This window comes from Aedes albopictus, chromosome 3 (genome assembly GCF_035046485.1).
Source record: "Aedes albopictus strain Foshan chromosome 3, AalbF5, whole genome shotgun sequence".
Lineage (NCBI taxonomy): Eukaryota > Metazoa > Arthropoda > Insecta > Diptera > Culicidae > Aedes > Aedes albopictus.
Window position 1 is genome coordinate 221,442,530 of NC_085138.1, and position 5,748 is coordinate 221,448,277.

The window sequence follows — 5,748 nt, forward strand, 5'->3', positions numbered from 1 at the left end:
GTGAACCGACTGAAGTCGTCAACGAATGTCACGAAATACCTTTCGTCGTCAATGCCCACCGGCGTCACAGGGCCACAAACATCTGAGTGGACTAGTTCCAGCACTCGCGTCGTTTGTCTGTCCTCGCACGCGAACGGTTTACGCGTTTGTTTACCGGCGAGACACGGTTCACACACGAAATCACCACCGGACTTTTTCGAGCTAGCACTCATCCCATCGATCATCTCGTTATCGATCAGCACTTTCAAGTTTTTCGCACTTAAGTGTCCGTATCGACGATGCCACAACTCAAGTTCTTTTGGAACACAACCGCACGAATAGAGAACCGATTCGGTCGGCCTTTCCCGCTGAAAGTCCAGTTCATAGAGTTTACCGCGACGCTCGCCAACGGCGATCACTTCAGAATCCCGCTCGATAACGACACAGACAAACAGACGTAACACTCTTCAAAACGGCTTGGCACATGCATTAAACGTTTAATTCAAATTTCATTTGATTTGCGCGATTGTTCCACCAGAGGCGCTAGTGTTCGATCGCTTTGACGTTTGCCAGTGTACACGTTGCTGAATGATGCAAACGAAAATTACAGGCAATTTGTGTAGTTGTGTGCGTGTCAGAAAGTGTCGCGCGCGGTTCTACCAACAGGTGGCAGTGTGCTCATGAAAATGACACCGGGCAAAGTTTTTGATGAATTTCCTCTAAGAGTTACGTCTGTTTGTCTGTGCTAACGACACCATCCGCGAACACAACTTTTAGACCTGCCATTTCCATCTTCCGAACGGATAACAAGTTCACTCTCGCATCCGGGATGTATAGAACGTTTTTGAGTGTAATTGGAACAGACTTACCCCTCGCCACGGCGAACACATTCACCTCACCGCACTCTCGGGCGACGATGGACTCTCCTTCCTTTGCCACCGAGATGTGCATCGGCTCCTTCATCGGAACTAGTTTCGCAAATAGCTTCCGATCATTCGTCAGGTGCTCGGACGATCCAGAGTCGATTATCCAGCTCGTTCTGGGTAGTCTTCCATTCTCACTGCCGAGGAAACAAACACTCTTTTCGCTTTTCCCCAAATGCGCACTTGTTTTCTTCGGTTCGTTCTTCTGCGCACTGTAGTTTTTCTCCGGGCAATCGGCAATTTTGTGCCCTTCGCGATTGCAACCGAAACACTTCCACTTAACACTCGTTTTCTTCTTCTTTTGCTGCTTCGTACCAGCGCCACTGAATGCGGCGGCTTCACCCGGTTCACGCGATCTTCCTCTTTCACCACTGCGCTTGATTTCCTCATCAAGCAATCTGCACTTGACGAAATCCAACGACAGCTTGTCCTCCGGCATCGTCTCCAGGGCAGTAACAACGGTCCAGTAACAAATTCCGGACCGAGCGTCAAAAGCAAATAGCAGACAACATCGATGTCTTCCAATTTCGCTCCGGTCGACATATACTCCCGAACAATCCTCTCGAACGTGAGAAAGTGGTCTTGTAAACAACCACCGCCGTGTCGAAGTGTCAGCAGCTTCTTTTGCAGGTGGAGTCGGCTTGCAATGCTCTTTCGCTGGAAAACCCTTTCCAGCGCCTGCCAGATGGCTTTAGGTGATTCCTTATCCTGTATATACTCGAGCATATTGTCGTTGATCCGCGAAATCAGCAGCGACTTGCAGCGACGATCCTGTTTCGACCGCTTCTCGGCTGCTTTGGTCTTCGCCTTCCGGACGGCCGCAGAGTCCTCTTCTTTCACGTTCAATTCCTCCACTTCCGCCTGCTCCAACGCGATGCACTCCTGCAGCTCATACTCCTGCAGAAGCACCAACATCCGGAACTTCCATTGCGGATAGTTTGATCCGTCGAACTGTGGTACTCGAGCGACTTCTGCTTCCCGTTCCATTTTTGCGACTTCAGCTCACTTTTTACACTTTTCCGGCACTCGCGATCACTGTGCCCATAACCTAATGGGATTCAGGTTGGCAGTGATACCGGAAATAAGACGCGGAACACGCGAAATTACAGAAAAAGTAACTTTGTTTTATTTCGATAATGTTACATTGATTACGTTAGAAACACAACTGATCAAGTTTGACTAAAAAGGCGCGCACACCGCTGCGCTCGTGTTTTGGGTTGACAGCTCATCGCTTGGTGGGTTCGGCCGCTTAGGTCGAACAGACAGGGTTCGGATATTGCCTATCCCAACATTCTGCGTTCCGTTTCACACCGTTCCATTAGCAGAATGACGTTTAAACTATTTTTAATTTGAACGATGTTCAGATTAGAGGGGGTCAAATTAAAAACTGTTCAGATTAGATGTGGTCAAACCAACGAGGGTAGACGGTACATAAATTATCCCGGCTGGGCGACATATTTTTCTGATAAAACTGTGTTCCTGATGATTTCTCCAATAGGGCTAACCAAGGGGCTAACCCTCCTGAGGTGGTCATAACTGAGCTCAGGATGGAACAAACGGTTTTATCACAGTATTTATTCGTCTATGTTACGGCCACGTTTGTATATACGGCCACAGTTTTGTATATGTATATGTTTACAAAAAATCTCTGACAACAACCGCAAATAGAAGATTCATTGAAATGGCATATAATAAGTGGTAAAACCTTGGGGCAAGACACTGTTCAAACGGGAGCAATTGGTTTTTTTAATTTTGAAAAATGTATCCACTTATCCACGAGCGGTAATGGCGGCGGCGGGCACAAATAACCGATTCGAATTTTGACGTTTCGTGGGGATGGCAATCGGTTGGCGCCATCAAACGGTGGGTGAGGGGGTGTGGAGGAGAATGAAACTGTTTTGACTTTCCCCCAAGAAACGTCAAAATCCGAACCGGTTGGACATACCCGCCGCCGCTATTACCGCTCGCGGATAAATGGATTGATTTTTTAATTTTATACGAAAGAGCACCTTTTTTGGGCCACTATGTTTTTTTTTTTCAGATTTTTAGAACTTTATATTGATACTTCAAAGCAATTTCAAAAAGATTTTTTAAAATCACTTTTTGACAGCTGGGCAACTGCTTGACAGCTCCGCCCAGTACAAAACGCGACGAGGGGTGATTCGACAAATCGCTCCCATACAAACTTCAAATTGATTTTTAAATAGGTTCCCGTGCACCAAAATTCATGAAAATTTGGATTTTGGCTCAGTTTGGCATGTAGATTCAGAATACAAAATTATCTCAACACCGCTAAAGAAGCCAATTCTGAGAAATTCTAAGCTTGTGTCAAACTAAGCCGAAATTTTAATTTTCATGATTTTTGGTGCCCTTTTTAAAAATCAATTTGAAGTTTGTATGGGAGAGATTTGTCGAATCACCCCACGTCACAGTTTGTACTGAGCGGAGCTGTTAAACATTTGTCCAGCTGCCAAAAGGAGGTCAAAAGGTCAAAATTTGCTTTGAAAATGATTTTAGGCACTAAAATAAAGTTCTAAAAATCAGAAAAAATCATAGTGGCACAGAAAAAAGTTCTCTTTCGTAGAAAATCAAAAAATCAATACATTTTTCAAAATTTAAAAACCCAATTGTAGGGAATTCTGAGCAACACTTCGAACGCAGATTTTCTCTCGTTATCTCTGTCTTGCCCCTAGTACCGTCTACCCCCGTGGGTTTGAACGAGAGCTCATGCAAACCAACGGGGTTCATTTTTTAATTTGAACTTCTAGCAACCCTGCTGGCGTCAAATCACACACTACTGGCAACCTTATTTGACGGTGTTTTGTTTTGATTCTGCGTTCCGTTTCACACCGTTCAATTAGCAGAATGACGTTTAAACCATTTTTAATTTGAACGATGTTCAGATTAGAGGGGGTCAAACTAAAAAGTGTTCAGATTACATGCGGTCAAACCAACGAGGGTAGACGGTATAGAACAACTGGCTTTTTCACATGCTCGTATAAAACCAGGATAAAACATGAATTCAAGGTATGCTGATTGTTACTTGGGATGTAACATTCTATAGAACCATGAGCCGTGGTTCTGTAGAGAACTACTTTCCAAAGAAAATCTAGATTATCCAAAAACTCCCGCAAGTAATAGCCTTAAAGTCAACAAGTATAATGAAATGTTGTTGCATAACTGATACGGTGAAACTTTCTACAGGTCCTTGGTGCATGGTTCTGTTAACGTGTTCTAGATCATCCAGAACTTCCGCAAGTAAAGGCCTGAATCTACTAGCGTAATTAATCAATTGCTTTTACATTACTTATACGGTGTAACCAAGGGTGTAACATCATATAGATCATCATGATCCGCCAAGGGTTCGATGCATTACCTTGTCAACACCGAAGCTTCATCAGTGCAGGAGATAGAAATAGCTATCCGTAGCATGAAATCGAACAGGGCCCCAGGGGTCGATCGCATATCAGCTGAGATGCTCAAAGCTGACCCCGTAGTATCCGCACAACTATTACATCAATTATTCTGCAACAAATGTGAAACCGCGACATTTCCGGCCGACTGGATGCAAGGCGTCTTAATAATGGTACTCAAAAATTGGCGGGGCATCATGTTACTGTGTATCGTTCTCAAAGTCCTCAGCAAAGAGATCCTTAACTGAGGATGTATAGGATGTATACTAGAGTGGGTCATCGTTTATATGGAAAAATGAAAAATTCAATGGTATCCCATCAGATCAAAGCTTTTTTGATGCCATTTCAGGATCCAAATAAGTGTGCAAAATTTGGGCAGGATTGGGTATGTCTACGTTTTGCGCATCGCGTTTGAAGTTTGTATGGAGTTTTACATGGGAAAACACACTTTTTTGCATTTCTCTCAAAACAAGCTCAAATTTTTCTGAAACCATGTAACCGATAAAAGGAAAACATAGCCTAGGATGTCCTGGAAAACTTTGTCGAAGACCACGAAGTGATCTGATGCTTATGAAAAAAGTTATAGCGTTGGCATTGCTTGGCGAAACAGCATGATTTTGTTGCTATTGTTATTCCTTTACGTGTTGAAACATAAACACATGCATGTGGTTCGTTGGTTATAACTATTTTCACAAGCATCGGATCGCTTTGCGGTCTTCAACAAAGTTTTTCAGAACATCCTAGGCTATCATTTTACAGTATTGGTTAAAAAGTTTCAGAAAAACTTTTTCAACTTATGACAAAAATGCAAAAAAGTATGTTTTCCCATACAAAATCCCTTACAAATTTCAATTGCAATGCGCAAAGTGTAGACGCAACCGATCGTGCTCAAATTTTGCGCAGATACTCAGGACCCAAAACGGAACCAAAAAAGCTTTGATCTGAGAAAACGGTTCCGATGACCCACGCTAATGTATACTATCACCGCTACTGTTCCTCATCGTAATCGACGAGATCCTGGTAGGTGCGATTGACCGTGAACCAATTGCTGGGGCAGCCCATTACCATGGAGCACCAATTTACTTCGAATTGGCTGATGATGTTGCTTTCCTAGCTCAACGGCGCTCTGATATGCAGAGCAAGCTCGATGATCTTGCCAATCGCTTCTCAGCGGCAGGTCTTATCATCAACGTCAACAAGACCAAATCGTTGGATGTAAACACGGTCACCCCTTCCAGTTTTACGATAGCTGGGCAATCAGTGGAGAATGTTGAAAGCATCCAATATCTTGGTAGCCAAATGGCCAAGATCGACATAGGTGCAGGGATCAAGAAGACGAGGGCTGCTTTTGTGAGTTTAAGAAATGTATGGAAAAACAACCAGATCAGCCGACGCCGTGGTCGACGCACCAAAATCCGAATTTTTAACTCGAA